The sequence below is a fragment of the Zonotrichia leucophrys genome, chromosome 1A, assembly GCF_028769735.1.
Source record: "Zonotrichia leucophrys gambelii isolate GWCS_2022_RI chromosome 1A, RI_Zleu_2.0, whole genome shotgun sequence".
Classification (NCBI taxonomy): Eukaryota; Metazoa; Chordata; class Aves; order Passeriformes; family Passerellidae; genus Zonotrichia; species Zonotrichia leucophrys.
The window spans coordinates 70,922,119-70,944,113 of record NC_088170.1 but is presented as its reverse complement, the minus strand read 5'-3'; the positions used below and the strand labels follow the sequence as shown (position 1 = coordinate 70,944,113).

Sequence of the window (21,995 nt, the reverse complement as noted above, 5' to 3'; positions counted from 1 at the left end):
AACCCCAAATTCATGACCTGGCTGCAGAGATCTCTTGTCTCTGTCCATCCTGATCGAGCTGCCCCTCGATGCTCCTACAGGGCACCGTGCCCCGTTTGCAACAATAGCAGCTTTGGAAGCTGTCCCACCTCTCAGCCTGGCTGGACTTCTCCTGAGTTTCAGGTGGTCTCCCACAGCAGACCCTCACCTGTTTTACAACCACCGTGACAGACTGAGATGTAAGGAACCTCTCCATCAAGGACTGAGACATGAAACCTCCATGTGGAAAGGCCCCTCTCCACCAAGGACTGAGACATGGAACCCCCATGTGGAAAGGCCCCTCTGCTCCTTCCAAGGATGGGACTGAAACCCCCAGCTCAGGGGAGGTGTGTGTGGGACCAAAGCTGACCAAAGCGAGATGTTTGCCTGCAGGTTGTGACCACTGGACTATGAAAACAATGGCTCTTGTTTACTGCTGAGAACATGGACTACCTGTTACATCTATTCCTTATTGTATCTGTTCCCCCCCTCACAATTTCCAATAGAATTATCATAATAAAAACCTCTGAGTTAGTGATTTTGAGATGTCCCTGACATAACAGGTGGATCCTCGACTGGACTGGTGTCACGGTGTTCACAGGGGTCTCAGGCTGAGGGAAGAGACGAGGATCTGACTCCATGTTTCAGAAGGCTGATTTATTATTTTATGATATATATTATATTAAAACTATACTGAAAGAATAGAAGAAAGGGTTTCCTCAGAAGGCTGGCTAAGAATAGAACAGGAAAGAATGATAGCAAAGGTTTGTGGCTCGAGCTCTCTGTCTGAGCCAGCTGACTGTGATTGGCCATTAATTAGAAACATCCAATATGGGCCAATCCCAGATGCACCTGTTGCATCCCACAGCAGCAGATAACCATTGTTTTCATTTTGTTCCTGAGGCCTTTCAGCTTCTCAGGAGGAAAAATCCTAAGGAAAGGATTTTTCATAAAAGATGTTTGCGAGAGACTGGACCAAAGGACTTTGTTTCTACGTTTGGTAGCTATATCCCCCTCTTTCTCCCTCTCTTTTTTTCTCTCTCTTTCTCTATCTTTTTCTCTCCCTTAATCCCTCTATCACATTTTGCTATGGTCACTCAATAAAACTGCATTTGTTTTGATTATCACTGCAAATCCCCTGTGCTGTGTCGGTTTTTTTGCACCTTGAGATCAATCCATGAATCATCACGAACCCCGTTTGTAAGGACGGATCGTGACAATGGCCCAGACCTTTCCTTTTGCAGAATTCCACGAGTTCTTGCTTTTATTCAGCAGTGCCATGAGCAGAGAAAGCTGAACAAAGCACAGACATATTCATGCTGAACGTCATCTGAAAATCCCAGAGAGGATTGGGTTGGAAGGGATCTCAAAGCTCCTCTTGTTCCACTTTCTACCATCCCAAGGAGCCCCAAGCCCTGTCCAGCCTGGCCTTGGGCACTGCCAGGGATCCAGGGGCAGCCCCAGCTGCTCTGGGCACCCAAAGTCAAAGTGATAAAAATTCCCTTTATTGGGACTCACACGATGGTTTGGGTTGAAAGAGACCTTAAAGCCCATCCAGTTCCACCCCTGCTTTGAGCTCCTCTCTTCTGCCCCCAGATCTCCCCTGGCTGAGCCCTGGGAGCTTTTCCTGCCCAGGCTGATGGTCTGGGAAGGGTAAATCAGCTTCCCTGTCCTTCCCTGTGCCCACATTAAAACCAAAAGAGATCTTGGGGAGCTAAACTTGCTCTCTGGTTAGTTTGCTAATCCCTCACAATTATTTATTAACCTATTTGTCAGGTGACAGACTGAGCTTTTGATAATTTTTAACTGGTTTCCTTGGTTTTTAAACATCAACTTTAAAACCACAAAGCACTTGGCCTCCTTTGTGGTTTTAAAGTGAATCTGGAGCTTTCCACGGAGCAGATTCCCCTCACTGTCCTCCATTTATTTATTTATTCCCTCCATCCTTTACAACTCGCTTCCCTCAGCCACCTCTTGACAATCAAAAGAAGGTTTCTAATGGCAGGGACAAACACACTTGTGAGAGGAAAATGAAGAGCCTAAATAAAAAATCACAGAACAAGAGGCTCGTCCCACTCCCTCTTTCATATTTCATTATTTGATAACATCAGAGGCTGAGTCCATCAGAGCTGCTCGGGCGAAGGCAAACAGGAGAGTGTCTGATCAATATTTATTATTACTTTCAAAGACAAGGGAGGCAAAGTTGAGCGGGCTCGGTAATGGAGTGAATAATTACTCATGCAAATCGGGCCTGGCCGCGGGCGCTGCCGTGGCACAGCGGCAGGTTTTTAATTGCGCCCAATTAAAAATGCACACCTTGTGCTCCTTCCCTGCTGCCTCGCCTGCTCCCCTTTTCTTCTAGAGAGGAAATTTTTTAATTAAAAAATAATCTGATCCCGAGCAGAGTGACAGATGAGTCCTGTGTTTGTGAGGGGCAGGAATTCTTCAGTCAGCTCAGATTTGGGACAGGTGAGGAGAGGATGGGGCTGTGCTGCTGGGCTTGTCCAGTGGTCAGTTTGTGTAGATTTAGTCATTTTTTCCCTTTTCTTCCTTTAAGGTGCTCTGTCACATTGGAAAGGCAATGGATTTTTTGCTTTGGAGCAAAACTTCCCTGCTCCTGGATCCCTGGAAGAACAGGTTGGACAGGGCTTGGAGCAGCCTGGGATGATGGAAGGTGTCCCTATGGCAGAGATGATTTTGGAGTTCCCATCCAACCCAACTCATTCTAAGACGTTTCTTTTCCTTTTAGGTGCTTTTTTTCCTTTAAGGTGCTCTATCACATTAAAAAAGCCACAGATTTTTTGCTTTGAAGCAAAACTTCCCTGCCCCTGGATCCCTGGAATGTCCAAGGCCAGGTTGGACAGGGCTTGGAGCAGCCTGGGATGATGGAAGATGTCCCATGGCAGGGATGATTTTGGAGGTCCCTTCCAACCCAACTCATTCTAAGATGTTTCTTTTCCTTTTAGGTGCTTTTATTCCTTTAAGGTGCTCTGTCACCTTGGGAAACCCATGGATTTTTTTGCTTTGGAGCGAAACTTCCCTGCCCCTGGATCCCTGGAATGAAAGCCTGGAGCAGATTAATTCCCTTGTAAAGAGCAGCTCTTATTCCATAGGAATTTGGGAGAAGAATTCCTATGGAATAAGAAGAACCTTCCTGAGAAGAACAGGTCCCTAAGAATCTGTTCCATGTTTTTGTGCCAGGCTGGATGGGGCTTGGAGCACATGGAAGGTGTCCCTATCATGGCAGGGATGATTTTGGAGTTCCCTTCCAACCCAACTCATTCTAAGATGTTTCTTTTCCTTTTAGGTGCTTTTATTCCTTTAAGGTGCTCTGTCACATTAAAAAAGCCACAGATTTTTTGCTTTGAAGCAAAACTTCCCTGCCCCTGGATCTCTGGAATGTCCAAGGCCAGGTTGGACGGGGCTTGGAGCAGCCTGGATTATGGCATGGCAGGGATGATTTTGGAGGTCCCTTCCAACCCAACTCATTCTAAGATGAGTTTTTTTCCTTTTAGGTGCTTTTTTTCCTTTAAGGTGCTCTGTCACATGGGAAAGACCGTGGATTTTCTACTTTGGAGCAAAACTTCCCTGCCCCTGGATCCCTGGAATGAAAGCCTGGAGCAGATTAATTCCCTTGTAAAGAGCTGCTCTTATTCCATAGGAATTTGGGAGAAGAATTCCTATGGAATAAGAAGAACCTTCCTGAGAAGAACAGGTCCCTAAGAATCTGTTCCATGTTTTTGTGCCAGGCTGGATGGGGCTTGGAGCACATGGAAGGTGTCCCTATCATGGCAGGGATGATTTTTGAGGTTCCTTCCACCCCAACTCATTCTAGGAATAGTTTTTTTTTCTTTTAGATGCTTTTTTCCCTTTAAGGTGCTCTGTCACCTGGGAAAAGCCACAGATTTTTTGCTTTGAAGCAAAACTTCCCTACCCTGGATCCCTGGAATGAAATCCTGGAGCAGATTAATTCCCTTGTAAAGAGCAGCTCTTATTCCACAGGAATTTGGGAGAAGAATTCCTATGGAATAAGAAGAACCTTCCTGAGAAGAACAGGCCTCTAAGAATCTGTTCCATGTTTTTGTGCCAGGCTGGATGGGGCTTGGAGCAGCCTGGGATGATGGAAGGTGTCCCTATCATGGCAGGGATGATTTTGGAGGTCCCTTCCAACCCAACTCATTCTAAGATGTTTCTTTTCCTTTTAGGTGCTTTTTTTCCTTTAAGGTGCTCTGTCACATTAAAAACGCCAGAGATTTTTTGCTTTGAAGCAAAACTTCCTTGCCCCTGCATCCCTGGAATGTCAAAAGCCAGGTCGGATGGGGCTTGGAGCAGCCTGGATTATGGCATGGGAGGGATGATTTTGGAGGTCCCTTCCAACCCAACTCATTCTAGGATGAGTTTTTTTTTCCTTTTAGGTGCTTTTCTTCCTTTAAGGTGCTCTGTCACATGGGAAAGACCGTGGATTTTCTACTTTGGAGCAAAACTTCCCTGCCCCGGGATCCCTGGAATGTCCAAGGCCAGGTTGGACAGGGCTTGGAGCAGCCTGGGATGATGGAAGATGTCCCATGGCAGGGATGATTTTGGAGGTCCCTTCCAACCCAACTCATTCTAAGATGTTTCTTTTCCTTTTAGGTGCTTTTTTTCCTTTAAGGTGCTCTGTCACATTAAAAAAGCCACAGATTTTTTGCTTTGAAGCAAAACTTCCCTGCCCCTGCATCCCTGGAATGTCAAAAGCCAGGTCGGATGGGGCTTGGAGCAGCCTGGATTATGGCATGGGAGGGATGATTTTGGAGGTCCCTTCCAACCCAACTCATTCTAAGACGTTTCTTTTCCTTTTAGGTGCTTTTATTCCTTTAAGGTGCTCTGTCACCTTGGGAAACCCATGGATTTTCTACTTTGGAGCAAAACTTCCCTGCCCCTGGATCCCTGGAATGAAAGCCTGGAGCAGATTAATTCCCTTGTAAAGAGCAGCTCTTATTCCACAGGAATTTGGGAGAGGAATTCCTATGGAATAAGAAGAACCTTCCTGAGAAGAACAGGCCCCTAAGAATCTGTTCCATGTTTTTTGTGCCAGGCTGGACAGGGCTTGGAGCAGCCTGGGATGATGGAAGGTGTTCCTATGGCAGGGATGATTTTGGAGGTCCCTTCCAACCCAACTCATTCTAAGATGAGTTTTTTTTTCCTTTTAGGTGCTTTTTTCCCTTTAAGGTGCCCTGTCACATTAAAAAAGCCACAGATTTTTTGCTTTGAAGCAAAACTTCCCTGCCCCTGGATCCCTGGAATGAAAGCCTGGAGCAGATTAATTCCCTTGTAAAGAGCAGCTCTTATTCCACAGGAATTTGGGAGAAGAATTCCTATGGAATAAGAAGAAACTTCCTAAAAAGAAGAGGCCTCTAAGAATCTGTTCCATGTTTTTGTGCCAGGCTGGATGGGGCTTGGAGCAGCCTGGGATGATGGAAGGTGTCCCTATCATGGCAGGGATGATTTTGGAGGTCCCTTCCAACTCAACTCATTCTAGGATGAGTTTTTTTTTCTTTTAGATGCTTTTATTCCTTTAAGGTGCTCTGTCACATTAAAAAAGCCACAGATTTTTTGCTTTGAAGCAAAACTTCCCTGCCCCTGGATCCCTGGAATGAAAGCTTGGAGCAGATTAATTCCCTTGTAAAGAGCAGCTCTTATTCCACAGGAATTTGGGAGAGGAATTCCTATGGAATAAGAAGAACCTTCCTGAGAAGAACAGGTCCCTAAGAATCTGTTCCATGTTTTTGTGCCAGGCTGGATGGGGCTTGGAGCACATGGAAGGTGTCCCTATCATGGCAGGGATGATTTTGGAGGTCCCTTCCAACCCAACTCATTCTAAGATGTTTCTTTTCCTTTTAGGTGCTTTTTTTCCTTTAAGGTGCTCTATCACATTAAAAAAGCCACAGATTTTTTGCTTTGAAGCAAAACTTCCCTGCCCCTGCATCCCTGGAATGTCAAAAGCCAGGTCGGATGGGGCTTGGAGCAGCCTGGATTATGGCATGGCAGGGATGATTTTGGAGGTCCCTTCCAACCCAACTCATTCTAGGATTGTGGGAATGCAGCCGATGGGAACAAAGTGTCCCAGGGACTCATCCCAACAGGGAAATCCGTTTATTTCCATATTTCCATATTTGTGTTATGCTGAAAAGCACTGATGGGTTTTGTTGGGCTGATCTGACAGGAGAGATTTTACACACAAAAAAACACGGAACAGTTCTTAGGAACCTGTTCTTCTTAGGAAGGTTCTTCTTATTCCATAGGAATTCTTCTCCCCAAATTCCTTTGGAATAAGAGCTGCTCTTTCCAAGGGAATTGATCTGCTCCAGGCTTTCAGCTCTTCAGGATGGTCAAAAATCTTCTCCTCGGGCATCCAGCCCCAGTGTTGATGGCACATTTTGGGGAATGGGGAGTGAAGGATGGCCTGAGGGATCCCAAATCATTAACATCCTGCTCAAACAGGATAATTAACTAATTTTGACGGCTTGGATTACAAAGGTTTGTTAATTTTTTAAAAAATAAAATCCATTTTTCATGTGATGAGCTCACATCCCAACCAAGACACTCATGGCCTGTTCCTCTGACCACTGGCAATGGGATTGGGTCCAAAGCTGCCTTGAATTTTTTTGGGCATTTTTTGGGATAAAACTGAGCTCTCCCTGCTCCCTTTATCCATCTGGAATTGCCCCTGGAAGATCCACCACGACAGGAGGAACAACTCTGTGCTAAGAGCAGGCAGGGGAAGTTAAATATCCCTTTAATGGGATGGAAATGGTTCCCAGGTGCAGGAAAAAAATCATCAAAAAAAAAAAAATCCAAAAAACCATCCAAAAATGGCAAAACCAAAAGTGCAGAATCCACCTGACCTCAAACCAGTTTGTTTTGTTGGGTTTTCAGCAGCACTTTTGAAAGAAGCTACAGCAAATTGTCAACCATGAACCCATTCTGCACGGAGGCATTTTGAGCTTATATATCTATAGATATCCATACTAAAAAATGGTCTCTTGAACTCTGTTCTTGGAGAAAGAGAATAAAAATTAAGAAGCTTTCTCATTTAGGGGGGGAAAAAAAAAATCTCAGGAAAGGCAATGAGGATGAGCCCAGCTCCTCTGAGGGCTATTAATACCATTCTCCATTTAAATGCTAATGTTCACCTCTAACCCCAAAAGAAAAAATAAAAAAAATAAAGTTTTCAAAAGGTGGCCAGGTGAATTCCAAATGACATCCTGATTTCCCTGAGAATGACTTGATCTCCTCTTCAGAGGAGATGTTTCAGAATAAAGGATCCCACTTTAATTATCCCTTCCTGGCGTGGCTGGGGGCCTGCTCTGCATCAGGCAGGAACAGGAATTCCAGTCTGGGCGCTGAATCAGCCAAAGGGAACAAAAAAAAAAGGAGAAATGTGAATTCTGTCCCTTATCTCCCTCTCTTTTGGGGGATTAGGGAGGAGCTTTGGCAGCACCCGGAATTGCTGCTCTAATGGGAAAGTCAGAAAGGTTAAGTAGGAAGCACTTATGGAAAATCTGGATAAAAACTGAATGAGGGGACAGGGAGGGAGGATAGAAGGAAGATTTTTATGATGAGGGTGGGGAACAGAATTCCCAGAGGAGCTGTGGCTGCCCCTGGATGCCTGGAAGTGTCCAAGGCCAGGCTGGAGCACCCTGGGACAGTGGAAAATGTCCCTGCCCATGGCAGGGGGTTGGGATGATCTTTAAGGTCCTTTCCGACCCAAATTCTGGGATTTTACAAAAAACCACCAGGCAGGACAAGCAAGAAACTGCAGATGATAAAAAAGCTGTGGTTATAAAATCACTCAGTTTTGATATTTGAAGATCATGGTGGAAACATGACATTTAAACACAGAGGGGGATGAGTGAGTGCAAAAAAAAAAAAAGAAAAAACATCAAGAAATTGTTCACTTCAGTGAAGGTGACTGAAATTGTTGACTTCGGTCAAGTAATGCAGAAGAAATGGATTTTCAGGCCTGGCTGAAAGAAGAAAATCCCATGGGATTTTCCTTTTGGAATTAGTGAATGTGGGAATGGGGAGGAGCTGAGGATGGTCACAGGCCCAGGATATGGAGCAGGAGGGGTGAGTCCCAGGCAGGAGCTTGCAAAGAGAATTTTGAAAGCTCAGAACACCGAAGGCAAACGCAGGTGAAGCAGCAATTCCTGTAATCTCTGCACCTGGTGAAGGCTGAGGGGATGTTTGCACACACACACATCAGTGAGCAGCATTTTAAATCAAAGATCTGCAAATGTGGGAGCTCCTGATGACGAGATGGAAAACAGGGAGGGGAGGTGACAGCTTCCAGGCTTTTCATGGAATCACACATGGGGTGGGTTGGAAGGGACCTTAAGGATCATCTAATTCCAACTGGGACACCTTCCTCATCCCAGGTTCCTCCAGCCTGGCCTTGGAGATTTCCAAGGATGGATCCAGTTCCTCTTTCCAACCACTGCTGGGTTGGAAGGGACCTTAAGAACCATCTAATCCCAAATGGGACAACATTCCTATCCCAGGTTGCTCCAAGCCCCATCCAGCCTGGCCTTGGACAATTCCAGGGATGGATCCAGTTCCTCTTTCCAACCTGGCCTTGGAGACTTTCAGGGATGGATCCAGTTCCTCTTTCCAACCCCTGTTGGCTTGGAAGGCACCTTAAGGATCATCTAATCCCAAATGAGACAACATCCCTATCCCAGGTTGCTCCAAACTGGCTTTGGAGACTTTCAGAGATGGATCCAGTTCCTCTTTTCAAGCCCTGTTGGGTTGGAAGACACCTTAAGGATCATCCAATTCCAACTGGAACACCTTCCCCAACCCAGGTTGCTCCAAACTGGCCTTGGACAATTCCAGGGATGGATCCAGTTCCTCCTTCCAACCACTGCTCATCCCAAACTGCAGCTGCAACCCTAAAACAAGGGCCACCACCCTCAGGACACCATTCCATGAGGGAATGTAAATCCTGATTGTCTTTTCTGCAGATTTATTCTTTGATTTTCAACCAACCCCAAGCAGTTCTGGGGACACCAATGGGAATGTTCCTTCTGTGCCTCCAGAGGAACCCAAAGTGCTTTTGGGGAGGTCACATCAGAGATTTTGCTGTTCTGGTCACCCTCAGCTCCTCTCTGACACCACAGCAAGGCCTGGACCTTCTCCTACATGGCTCCATGGTGGGGGGAGTTGTAAATCTTCCATGAGGGAATGTAAATCCTGATTGACTTTTCTGCAGATTTATTCCTTGATTTTCAATCAACCCAGAGCAGTTCTGGGGACACCAATGGGAATGTTCCTTCTGTGCCTCCAAAGGAACCCAAAGTGCTTTAGGAGAGGTCACATCAGGGATGGCTTTGCTGTTCTGGTCACTCTCAGCTCCCCTCAGACACCACACCGAGGCCTGGACATTCTCCTGCATGCCTGGGGTGAGGAAGAAGCCGCTACATGGCTCCATGGTGGGGGGAGTTGTAAATCTTCCATGAGGGAATGTAAATCCTGATTGTCTTTTCTGCAGATTTATTCCTTGATTTTCAATCAACTTGGAGCAGTTCTGGGGACACCAATGGGAATGTTCCTTCTGTGCCTCCAAAGGAACCCAAAGTGGTTCTGAACATTAGGGGAGGTCACATCAGGGTTGGTTTTGCTGTTCTGGTCACCCTCAGCTCCTCTCAGATACCACAGCAAGGCCTGGACACTTCTCCTGCATGCCTGGGGTGAGGAAGAAGCCCCTACATGGCTCCATGGTGGGGGGAGTTGTAAATCCCCCGTGAGGGAATGTAAATCCTGATGGACTTTTCTTCAGATTTATTCCTTGATTTTCAATCAACCAGTTCTGGGGACACCAATGGGAATGTTCCTTCTGTGTTTCCAAAGGAACCCAAAGTGCTTTTGGGGAGGTCACATCAGAGATTTTGCTGTTCTGGTCACCCTCAGCTCCCCTCAGACACCACAGCAAGGCCTGGACATTCTCCTGCATGGCTCCATGGCAGGGGGAGCTGTAAATCCCCCGTGAGGGAATGTAAATCCTGATGGACTTTTCTGCAGATTTATTCCTTGATTTTCAATCAACCCCAAGCAGTTCTGGGGACACCAATGGGAATGTTCCTTCTGTGCCTCCAAAGGAACCCAAAGTGCTTTAGGAGAGGTCACATCAGGGATGGCTTTGCTGTTCTGGTCACCCTCAGCTCCCCTCAGACACCACACCGAGGCCTGGACATTCTCCTGCATGCCTGGGGTGAGGAAGAAGCCGCTACATGGGAGGGGAGTTGTAATCCCCTGAGGGAATGTAAATCCTGATTGTCATTTCTGCAGATTTATTCTTTGATTTTCAACCAACCCCAAGCAGTTCTGGGGACACCAATGGGAATGTTCCTTCTGTGCCTCCAGAAGAACCCAAAGTGGTTCTGAACATTAGGGGAGGTCACATCAGGGATGGCTTTGCAGTTCTGGTCACCCTCAGCTCCCCTCAGACACCACACCAAGGCCTGGACATTCTCCTACATGGCTCCATGGTGGGGGGAGTTGTAAATCCCCCGTGAGGGAATGTAAATCCTGATTGACTTTTCTGCAGATTTATTCCTTGATTTTCAATCAACTTGGAGCAGTTCTGGGGACACCAACGGGAATGTTCCTTCTGTGCCTCCAGAAGAACCCAAAGTGCTTTAGGAGAGGTCACATCAGAGATGGCTTTGCAGTTCTGGTCACCCTCAGCTCCCCTCAGACACCACAGCAAGGCCTGGACATTCTCCTGCATGCCTGGGGTGAGGAAGAAGCCGCTACATGGGAGGGGAGTTGTAATCCCCTGAGGGAATGTAAATCCTGATTGTCATTTCTGCAGATTTATTCTTTGATTTTCAATCAACCCAGAGCAGTTCTGAGGACGCCAATGGGAATGTTCCTTCTGTGCCTCCAGAGGAACCCAAAGTGGTTCTGAACATTAGGGGAGGTCACATCAGAGATTTTGCTGTTCTGGTCACCCTCAGCTCCCCTCAGACACCACACCGAGGCCTGGACATTCTCCTGCATGGCTCCATGGTGGGGGGAGTTGTAAATCCCCCGTGAGGGAATGTAAATCCTGATGGACTTTTCTTCAGATTTATTCCTTGATTTTCAATCAACCAGTTCTGGGGACACCAATGGGAATGTTCCTTCCGTGCCTTCAGAGGAACCCAAAGTGCTTTTGGGGAGGTCACATCAAGGTATGGCTTTGCTGTTCTGGTCACCCTCAGCTCCCCTCAGACACCACAGCAAGGCCTGGACATTCTCCTACATGGCTCCTTGGTGGGGGGAGTTGTAAATCCCCCGTGAGGGAATGTAAATACTGATTGACTTTTCTGCAGATTTATTCCTTGATTTTCAATCAACTTGGAGCAGTTCTGGGGACACCAATGGGAATGTTCCTTCTGTGCCTCCAAAGGAACCCAAAGTGCTTTTGGGGAGGTCACATCAGGGTTGGTTTTGCTGTTCTGGTCACCCTCAGCTCCCCTCAGACACCACACTGAGGCCTGGACATTCTCCTACATGGCTGGGGTGAGGAAGAAAGCCCTACATGGCTCCATGGTGGGGGGAGTTGTAAATCCCCCGTGAGGGAATGTAAATCCTGATGGACTTTTCTGCAGATTTATTCCTTGATTTTCAATCAACCCAGAGCAGTTCTGGGGACACCAATGGGAATGTTCCTTCTGTGCCTCCAGAGGAACCCAAAGTGCTTTAGGAGAGGTCACATCAGAGATTTTGCAGTTCTGGTCACCCTCAGCTCCCCTCAGACACCACACCGAGGCCTGGACATTCTCCTACATGGCTCCATGGACTAGAAAACCCCAAAATGTTCCCATCCCTGTGATCTCCACCTCCTCTGTGCTCACCTCACCCGCAGCCCCTGGCAAGCAGCTGCCCCATCGCCACACGTGGCACAATCTGGGGCAGGAGGCACTGGTGGCTCTGGGGCTGTGCTCACAAGAACATAAAAAAGCACAAGAATGTGAAAAACCTCATTAAAAACCTAAAAATGTGCAAAATTCCAAGATGGGGAATGATTTGGGAAAAGGAAACAAAGCAGGAGAGGAAGAAATAAAAGTGAATTTGGAGTACAGTGGTGCTCCACACTCCTGTGGTAGCTCTGCAAATCACAGCCCTTAATAAATAATCAAGTGATGGAAGGATAATAATGTTTTTTATTTTTTTTTTTAAAGCTGGGAGAATAATTAAAATTAAGTCATTTATCCAAGGCAGGAAAAAGTATCAGAGGTGGGAAGCCCTCACCCCTTGCTCAGTACCCACACAGAGCTCTGATCACTACAGAGCCAGGCAAGAAAAACAAGTGTATTTATTCAAAAGGGCACAAGCACTGCCTTCTAATTAGAAACAGCCTCGTTAGAAAATCCAATTATTTTCCCTTTTAAAGTTTAAACCACAGAGACAGCGAATGAAGCCCTACATATCAATCAGCTCACCTGGGGGCTGCTTTTTATACAGAAAAAGCCATTTTGGATAAAAACCCTCCCAGCCAACACCTCTGGGTGCCACGTGCAGCTCTGTCACTGGGTTTGTCACCACTGCAGAGCTTTTTGTCAAACACAGATGAGAAATCAGCTCTTAAACGCAGAATTAATTAGCAAAGGGAAGGGGAAGGGACGTGCAGAACATCGCCAACCTTCCCAAAGCTCTCTCCTGTTCTCCCTCCTCCTTTTTATCCTGATAGTTATCTGCCTTATCTGTTATTTTCTCATTAATATTTCCTTCTTATTTCCTTTTCCCTCCCTCCCATCGCTTGGACAACGCTGCCCTGCTGGGAACAGGAGCTCCAGGAGAGGCTCAGAAGGAATTTCCTCGTGGAAAAAGTTGGTAAACAGAGAGATCAGAAGGAATTTCCTGTCACAGACACATTTTATGAAAAAATCGTTTTGCTAGGATTTTTTCTCCTGAGAAGCTGAGAAGCCTCAGGAACAAAATGCAAACAATGATTATCTGCTGCTGTGGAATGCAACAGGTGCATCTGGGATTGGTCTGTGTTAGTTGTTTTTAATTAATGGCCAATCACAGCCCAGCTGGCTTGGACTCTGGTCAGTCACAAGATTTTATTATCATTCCATCCCTATTCCTTTCAAGCCTTCTGATGAAATCCTTTCTTCTATTCTTTTAGTATAGTTTTAATATAAAATATATAATAAAATAGTAAATCAGCCTTCTAAACACGGAGTCAGATCCTCATCCTGGGACGCCTGTGAACACCACCACAATTTCCTTATGGAATAAGTTGGTAAACAGAGAGACCAGAGGGAATTTCCTAATGGAAAAAGTTGGTAAGCAGGGAGATCAGATGGAATTTCCTCATTATTTAGGACAAAACTTGAACTCTCCCTGCTCCCTTTATCCATCTGGAATTCCTCTCCCAAATTGTTGGATGGGAAAAGTTGGTAAACATTGGCAAAGGCTGGATGGGTCTGGAGTGCCCATCCCTGGGGGTGTCCTAGCAGGTGGCACTCAGGGCTGGTGACAAGGGTGGGTTCTTGTCGGATCTCAAGATCTCAGTCCTGAGATGCCGAGCCACCGAGACCACCTTGGGGGCTCGGGAGTCCTGGAATGTTGCCAGAAGTGTCTGGTGGCTGGACTTTGGTCCTACACAGGAGACGACAAGGATGAGGGCTTCACCAGGGTGAATGGTGAAGGGATTAGTTAATTAGAGGGTGAGAAACAGGGTTTAGGATTTATGTACAGGGGGGTTTGGAGGAGTAAGATGGAGGAATTGGGGTGTGTCCTGTCCTCCTTCTTCTTCCTCTTCTCCTCCATCTTCTTTGGCCACGGTGGCACCTTTGGATTGGTTATTACTGAGAGTGCACCGAGTTATAAGAATAAATGGTATTGGGGAAAAATGATAAATATTGTACACGTAACAATGGGTATAAAGATAGGTGGCTGCCCGGGAGGGCAGACAGTGTGCTCATGGCTGGCTGCTGAGCAGATCTTTGTTCGGCTGAAAGAACATCTTTTAGATAAACAATTAATAAACATAAAGACAGAAAGAAGAACTGAAGCCTCTTCTCGTCCTTCGATACGCGGGCTGCCCCAAGGCCACCCCAGGCCTTTCCAGGCCCCTCAAACAGCCGAGATAAACCGGACACTTGGCGTTCCCTGGGCGGACAAGAACCACCACAACCTTTCGGGGAGAGATAAACCGGACAGGTTCTGTGACCTTGGAGGGCTTTTCCCACCTCAGCAAGCCCGGGATTCAGGGAATGGGGATCCCTGAGCATCCCCACAGAGCACTGACACCCAATCCCTGAGCACCTCTGGGCCCCCTCCCAGCAATTACACAGCTTTTCAAAGGGAGGATAAACCCATTAAAGCCCATTAAATAATTCTTCAAAAAAAAAAACCCAAAACAATGTCTGAGCCACTCCTTGTAGCTCCAAACCGGCTGATCCTAATGAGAGATGGAAATTCTCCCTCTCCAAATGGAACTTTATAGGGTATTAAACAAGCACCCTCAGCACTTATCTAAATCTTTAATTAGTTCTATAATATACTGATGATATCAAGGCTAATTAAATTTATACAGATAAAGAGCAATGAAATTCTAGCCAAGTGAGCTGGAAAGTACATATTAAACAGTAAATTTAATGGCTCAGGAAGATAAATGCAATTTTGTATAAAAAAATTAAATTCAATTTACATGTCGTATTAAAATTGATTTTGAGTGTGCAAATGATTGGAAAGGAATCTTTTTAATAGATCAGTAAAAGTGTTAATCTGACCTGTTTAAATATCAGTTATTAATGCCAGCATTTGCAAATAAGCCACACACATTTGCATTTTACTGCATATAGTAAAAAAAAAAATAAAATTATCGATACCATCTGCCAGTTTATAAGGAATATTAAGGGATTTTTTTCCACTTGCCTCATGCATAAATTGGAGGGAAGGTGGAAACGAATGTAGCCTGAAAGAAGAGGGAGTCAGCACTTCCACAAAAGTGCAGCAGAGATTGCTCCAGTCAGCAAAAAAATCCCACAATTTCCCCTTCCCTTTGGGAACAACAATCACTGTGGCAAGCCTCCAATTTATTTAGGATCAAGTGAGGTGGAACTGGATGTGACTGGGGAGGTGTCCAGTGGTGCCAGCTGAGCTTGGATAAGCCAGGAACGGCTGGGAGCTGCTGATGGGTGAAGGACACGATGGGATCTGCCTGGTGGGGACAGAACTGGGGCAGAAGCTCAAGCAGGCAATGTCTCAATGTCTCAATGTCTCAATGTCTCAATGCCTCAAGGCAATGTCTGTAGGTCATGGTTGGGTTCCACAAGTCAATCTCTGCCTGTAAGAGGTCATGGCTGGGTTTCCATGTCAATGCCAGCCTGGGGTTGGTCATGGTTGGGTCCAACAAGTCAAAGTCAGCCAAGAAAAACGGGTAGGTGATGGTTGGGTCCACAAGTCAGTGTCAGCCTGTGGTAGGCCATGGTTGGATTCCACAAATCAAAGTCAGCCTGAGGTCAGGCCATGGCTGAGTTCCACAAGTCACTTTTGCCTGTAGAAGGCCATGGTTGGGTCCACAAGTCAGCGTCTCCCTGGTGTAGGTTGAGTTTGGGTTCCACAAGTCAATGTGTGCCTGTAGTAGGCCATGGTTGGGTTTCCAAGTCAATGTCAGCCAAGAAAAACAGGTAGGTCATGGTTGCGTCCAACAAGTCAATGTCAGCCTGTAGTAGGCCATGGTTGGGTCCAGAAGTCAATGTCAGCCTGTAGCAGGCCATGGTTGGGTTTCCAAATCAATGTCTGCCTGGGGTAGGTCATGGTTGGGTTCCAAAAGTCAAGGTCTGCCTGGGGTAGGCCATGGTTGGGTCCACAATGGGAAGGTAGGTCCTGGTTGGGTTCCAGTCAATGTCAGCCTGTAGTAGGGCATGGTTGGGTTCCTCATGCCCATGTCAGCCTGTAGTAGGGCATGGTTGGGTTCCTCATGCCCATGTCTGCCTGTGGTAGGCCATGGTTGGGTTCCACAAATCAATTGTCTGCCTGGTGTAGGTTGAGTTTGGGTTCCACAAGTCAATGTGTGCCTGTATTAGGCCATGGTTGGGTTTCCAAGTCAAAGCCAAGAAAAACAGGTAGGTCATGGTTGTGTCCAACAAGTCAATGTCAGCCTGTAGTAGGCCATGGTTGTGTTTCCAAGTCAATGTCAGCCTGTAGTATGTTGTGTTTGAGTTTCACAAGTCAATGTCAGCCTGGGGTAGGTCATGGTTGGGTTCCAAAAGTCAATGTCAGCCTGGGGTAGGCCATGGTTGGGTCCACAATAGGAAGGTAGGTCCTGGTTGGGTTCCAGTCAATGTCAGCCTGGTGTAAGCCATGGTTGGGTTCCTCATGTCCATGTCTGCCTGTGGTAGGTCATGGTTGGGTTCCACAAGTCAATTGTCTGCCTGGTGTAGGTTGAGTTTGGGTTCCACAAGTCAATGCGTGCCTGTATTAGGCCATGGTTGGGTTTCCAAGTCAAAGTCAGCCAAGAAAAACAGGTAGGTCATGGTTGGGTCCACAAGTCAGTGTCAGCCTATAAGAGGTCATGGTTGCGTCCAACAAGTCAATGTCAGCCTGTAGTAGGCCATGGTTGGGTTTCCAAGTCAATGTCAGCCCAGGCTAGGTCATGATTGGTTTCCACAAGTCAATGTTCGGCTGCAGTAGGTTGAGTTTGGGTTCCACAAGTCAATGTCAGCCTGTGGTAGGTTGTGTTTAGGTCCAAAAGTCAAGGTCTGCCTGGGGTAGGCCATGGTTGGGTCCACAATGGGAAGGTAGGTCCTGGTTGGGTTCCAGTCAATGTCAGCCTGTAGTAGGGCATGGTTGGGTTCCTCATGCCCATGTCTGCCTGTGGTAGGCCATGGTTGGGTTCCACAAATCAATTGTCTATCTGGTGTAGGTTGAGTTTGGGTTCCACAAGTCAATGTGTGCCTGTAGTAGGTCATGGTTGGGTTTCCAAGTCAAAGTCAGCCAAGAAAAACAGGTAGGTCATGGTTGGGTCCACAAGTCAGTGTCAGCCTATAAGAGGTCATGGTTGCGTCCAACAAGTCAATGTCAGCCTGTAGTAGGCCATGGTTGGGTTCCTCATGTCCATGTCAGCCTGTGGTAGGTCATGGTTGGGTTCCACAAGTCAGTGTCAGCCTGGTTGGGTCCACAATGGGAAGGTAGGTCCTGGTTGGGTTCCAGTCAATGTCAGCCTGTAGTAGGGCATGGTTGGGTTCCTCATGCCCATGTCTGCCTGTGGTAGGCCATGGTTGGGTTCCACAAATCAATTGTCTGCCTGGTGTAGGTTGAGTTTGGGTTCCACAAGTCAATGTGTGCCTGTATTAGGCCATGGTTGGGTTTCCAAGTCAACGTCTGCCTGGGGTAGGTCATGGCTGAGTTCCACAAGTCAATTTCTGGCTGCAATAGGTTGTGTTTAGGTTCCACAAGTCAATGTCTGCCTGAGGTAGCCATGTTTGGGTTCCACAAGTCAATGTCAGCCTGTGGTAAATCACAGTTAGGTTCCACAAGTCAAAATCAGCCTGGGGAAGGTCACGGTTGGGTCCAGCAAGTCAAAGTCAGCCAAGAAAAACAGGTAGGTCATGGTTGGGTCCACAAGTCAATGTCTGCCTGGGGTAGGTTGAGTCCGGGTTCCACAAGTCAATGTCTACCTGGGGCAGGTCATGGTTGGGTTCCACATGTCAATGTCTGGCTGTGGTACGCCATGGCTGAGTTTTCCACAAGTCAAGGTCAGCCTGTGGTAGGTCATGGTTGGGTCCAACAAGTCGAAGTCAAGCTGTGGTACGCCATGGTTGAGTTCCACAAGTCAGTGTCTGCCTGTAGTTAGTCATGGTTGGGTTTCCAAGTCAATGTCTGCTTGTAGTACATCATGGCTGAGCTCCACAAGTCAATGTCTGGCTGGGGTAGGCTCTGGTCAGGTTCATCAAGTCAATTTTCCTGCAGTAGTTGTGGTCAGTAGTTGCTGTGGTCAGGTCCATTAAGCTGTAGTAGCTGTGGTCAGGTCCATTGAACCACAGTGTAGTAACCATGGCAGAAAGAAACCAGGACGGGTTCAGTGCCAAAATCTGAGATGTCCAGAAGTGGTGGCCATCAGCATGGAGCTGTTGATCTCCTGGATGAGGGATTCAGAGCTCCAACCCTCAGCTCCTTGCTTTCTGTGGTGGCCACTGGCCTGAGGAACATTTCATCCCAACATCTACCAATCTTGGAAACCTCCAGGTTGGAGGCCACAGGTTTTTATGGGCAGCTGCTGCTCATTTCCAGCATTTTTGGTTGAAATTGCTTCTCCCTCTCGATCATTCTGAGGGCAAAAGTCGTATTTAGAGGGATTGAAGCCCACCACCCCTAAAAGAGCAGCTCCCACAAGTCCACCCCTGAAAATCCCTGTGCAGCACAGCTTTGGCCTCTGCTGGCCATTCCTGGTGGGTTTACCTCCAATTATCCCAACTTTTTCATCCAACAGAGCTTCACTACAGTATTTTTTTGCCAGACAGCACAAATCTGAGCATTTTAAATGAAAATATTATCAAGGCAATGTCAGTCCAGGTAAAACCCAGAATACACGGGGTTTCTATCTCCACTCTCCACTGCATGGAAAAAACAAGTTTTACTCATGGAATATCCTGGAGTTGTGTCACTTGAATGTCACTTTGTATGGACTGACTCCACTGCAGCTCCTTGGAAACAAAACTGGTCCCAACAGAGTGAGAGGAGAGTCCCTGCACTGCTTCTGGATGGTGGAGTAGTTCAGAGCCATCAAAAGCACAGCAACTCTCTGAACTGCTTTTCATCTCCTCCCAGAGACACATCTTCAACTGCACAAACCCTCCAGGCTCCCCAAAGGACTCTGCTGCGAGAGCTGAACATGGAGTTTTCTGTAGTAATTTATTCATTTTTTTCAAGTTTTTTCGACCTCTCGCAATCCCCATCTGAGAACTTCCCCAGGCACTTTGGAGACTCTGCACCCAGAACTTCTCTGTTCTCTCAGAGGTTGCTCTGAGGGTGAGAAGGACCAAGGACCCCATCGTGGTTCCCTCCAACCTCATCCATTCTGTGAGGGGAGCTCCTTGTGTGTCCAACGGGGTGGATCCCACCCCACAAAATCATGGAATCACAGAACCATTCAGGCTGGAAAAGCCCTTTAGAACATCCAGGCCAACCATTCCCAAGGCCACCACTGACCATGTCCCCAAATGTCACAATTCCATGGCTTTCAATCCCTCCAGGGGCAGATATTCCAGCCCTGCTCTTTGGCTGAAGAGATTTTTCCTAACAGTGATGCTCCTTGAGAATCCCAGATTCCACTCCTGAAAGCCCCTCCAGGGACTCAAAGCACATTTTCCGGATGGTTCCCAAAATCTGCACATTCTCCATGAAAGAAAACTGCATTTTCCCCAGCACCCCACTTTTAACAGATGGCAGAAAAATTCACCCCTTTCCCACGTTGGGCTGGGCTTAGGAAAACAACGTGGGATCTGAGGCACTGAATCCTATTAAAAATCCTATTAAATCCTATTAAAACAGCCATATTTTATATCTTTCTTCTTCCCAATCCAAGCTGTTTCCCACCACAGCATCAAACTTGCTCTTATTTGCACTTTTCCTTCTCCTCTTTGTTTTTCCACACATGACAAGGTGGAATCCTGTCTGATTTACAACTTCCTTAGGAGAAGATCCACTTGAGAGACCCATTTCAGCTTTAGGTGTTAATGCACCTCTGTGACGTGAGGTGGCAGCTGAAGTTTAGAGCTTTTCTGTATTATTTGAGCTCAAATCTGGAATACAAATGATGAAAGACAAGAGGAGCTTTACATCTTTCAGTAAAATTGGAGTAAGACATCATAAGCTGCACATAATTTCCTGGATATATTTAAATATATCGACATCAATTTACGTGTGTGTGTTCAATGCAGTGCTCTGGATGCAATTATTCAAACAGCTCCCTAAAAAATGAGAATTGAGGCATTTGGACATCCTCTGAATGTGTGGATTTCTCCTGGCTACGAGGCCCAGGTTCATCAGAGGACAGATTTAATTGCTACATCAGAGTTTGTGTGTTGATATCCGACATCTGACGCGCGAAAGTTCAGGGACGCCAATCAGGCACGGTGCAGATGCCACTCTGCAAAATGTTCTCAGACAGCCTCCATCTGTCAGATATGGTAATCCCTGCTCCCCATCAATAATTCACCTCCTTCCCTCCACGTTTCCCGCATTTCAGTTGGAATTTTTAATGGCAAAGGCTCCACCTTGGATAGACGGCGTTGCCTGATCTGCATTCCCCGCTCGTTCCTGCCCCGCGGCCTCTCGCCTTTGGCACTTCAAGAATAATTTCTCAGTTTATTTGGGGTTTTTTTTTGGTTTTTCTTTTTGTGTTTTTTTTTAATCACAGCTCTCCTTTTGGGCTGTCTCATCTTGCTGGAGGGTGGAGGTCAGAGGGTAATTATGGCAATCACACCAAATCCAGCTCGGGGGATCGCGCCTTTCTGGGAAAGCTCCTGGGGAACACCACGGGGGAGGCTGAATCCCCCAAATAAGATGTTACTGCACAGTTGAAAAGGGAGAAAATGGGAGAAATGGAGGGAAAAAGCTGATGTGGAGCTGTTCCTCCATGGGTCAGAAAATGCTGAGGGGCATCTTGTCCCAACTGACTTCATGGAACCCATAAAATCATAAAATCTTGGTTACATCCCAAAGTCTTTGCAGTCTTAAAGAGAATGAATTAAAAAAAATATGGAATGCAAATTTTTACACAGGCCACAGATAGTGACAGGATACAAGGAAAGTTTTAAAGTAGAAGAGGTGAGATTTGGATTAGATTTTAGAAGGAAAGGGTTTATTGTGAGGGGTTCATTGTTTATTGTGATTGCCCCAAAGAAGATGTTACTGCACAGTTGAAGAGGCAGAAAATGGGGGAAAGGGAGGGAAAAAGCTGATGTGGAGCTGTTCATCCATGGGTCAGAAAATGCTGAGGGGCATCTTGTCCCCAACTGACTCTATAGAACCCATAAAATCATAAAATCTTGGTTACATCCCAAAGTCTTTGCAGTCTTAAATCCTAAAGAGAATTAATGAATTAAAAAAAAAAAGATGGAAAGCAACTTTTTACACAGGCCACAGATAGTGACAGGATACAAGGAAAGTTTTAAACTAAAAGAGGTGAGATTTAAATTAGATTTTAGGAGGAAGGGGTTTATTTTTTATTGTGATTGCCCCAAAGAAGATGTTACTGCACAGTTGAAGAAGGAGAAAAGGGGAGAAATGGAGGGAAAAAGCTGATGTGGAGCTGTTCCTCCATGGGTCAGAAAATGCTGAGGGGCATCTTGTCCCCAACTGACTCTACAGAACCCATAAAATCACAAAATCTTGGTTACATCTCAAACTCTTTGCAGCCTTAAATCCTTAAAGAGAATGAATGTAAAAAAAGTATGGAAAGCAATTTTTTACACAGGCCACAGATAGTGACAGGACACAAGGAAAGTTTTAAACTAAAAGAGGTGAGATTTGGATTAGATTTTAGGAGGAAGGGGTTTATTGTTTATTGTGATTGCCCCAAAGAAGATGTTAGTGCACAGTTGAAGAGGGAGAAAATGGGAGAAATGGAGGGAAAAAGCTGATGTGGAGCTGTTCCTCCATGGGTCAGAAAATGCTGAGGGGCATCTTGTCCCCAACTGACTCCACAGAGCCCATAAAATCATAAAATCTTGGTTACATCACAAAGTCTTTGCAGTCTTAAAGAGAATGAATTAAAAAAAAATATGGAATGCAAATTTTTACACAGGCCACAGGACAAAAGGAAAATTTTAAACTCAAAGAGGTGAGATTTAAATTAGATTTTAGGAGGAAGGGGTTTATTTTTTATTGTGATTGCCCCAAAGAAGATGTTAGTGCACAGTTGAAGAGGGAGAAAAGGGGAGAAATGGAAGGAAAAAGCTGATGTGGAGCTGTTCATCCATGGGTCAGAAAAT

General features: G+C 46.2%; 1 protein-coding gene across 1 annotated transcript in view; it reads right to left on the bottom strand.

Moving 5' to 3' along the window:
- EXOC4 (exocyst complex component 4) overlaps positions 1–21,995 on the bottom strand; it is a 436,574-nt gene that overhangs the window by 2,207 nt on the left and 412,372 nt on the right. The gene's annotated exons all lie outside the window — the stretch shown is intronic.